This window comes from Nycticebus coucang, chromosome 4, assembly GCF_027406575.1.
Source record: "Nycticebus coucang isolate mNycCou1 chromosome 4, mNycCou1.pri, whole genome shotgun sequence".
NCBI classification, from domain to species: domain Eukaryota; kingdom Metazoa; phylum Chordata; class Mammalia; order Primates; family Lorisidae; genus Nycticebus; species Nycticebus coucang.
The window spans coordinates 142675426-142676496 of NC_069783.1; positions in this window are offsets into that span (position 1 = coordinate 142675426).

The window sequence follows — 1071 nt, forward strand, 5'->3', positions numbered from 1 at the left end:
AACTAATGCATATGAAGTGTATGACAGGGATGGATTGTAGGTTTTAGAATTTTGGCCATGGGCATTGTGCTGTGTAAATAGGAAAAATCTCTTGAAAAACACACAGCCTCACACACACACACACACACACACTTATCACACCATGCAGATTCACACAAGACACCAACATTCTTTAAGCACACATCCCCTACCAACTGATAGAGAGCATAATTGCTTGCATGAAACAGAAACTTGGCCAGCCAATGTAAGATTATTTCAAGAGAGGAGATACAGGTTGAAAGCTGATTTAGTTTTTACTCTTTAATACAATGAGTTGCAACAAATGTGATGAAACAGTGACCAAATGGCCCCTCATTTTGCTATTTGTCATTGTTTCTAAAGTATGTAGCTTTTAGAATTTGATCACTTGTAGGTCTTAGCTTCAGAAGGGTCACTAAAGCAGCAAATAAAAACATATAATAGATAGCAATAATACACATTGGTGTACATAGACATTCTGATTTCTATTCATTACATTATTTGATTTCATACATCCAGTTAGCCACAAAATAATACAAGGCACACAAAGGAAAAATCAAAGTATGGACCCATACAAGAAGTGTGAATAAAGGAAATTTTACCTGTGTCCTGGGTTCCTCTTGTTTCACCTCTGGCCACCATTACTGGCAGATGGACATGGGAATGAGCACAGAATGGGACCTGGGAGCTTGCAACAAATCTGTTCACCATAAAGGAAAGATCCAACCAACTACAGATCTTATAGTTTGGATTGTGAGTCTGAGGGCTGGAGGCTACTCGTTTGCCAACACAATGCCTCAGACTGCCCTCTTTTCAGATACCAAGGTACAGAGATAAGGGATTTTTCTGGATATGGACATGGAAAATATTTCCTTTTTTGATATTGACAATGGATCCCACTTCTTTATGTTCACTAGAGTTTCTGTTGAGGAGCCATTGTCCCCATTTTTTGCTCCTTCAATTCCACCTAATGGTGATCAGGGTGTCATGAGAATCTGTCCTGTGATGAGCTGGGGCACTGCTGATCCGCCAGCCCATCCTGGGGAGCATGAA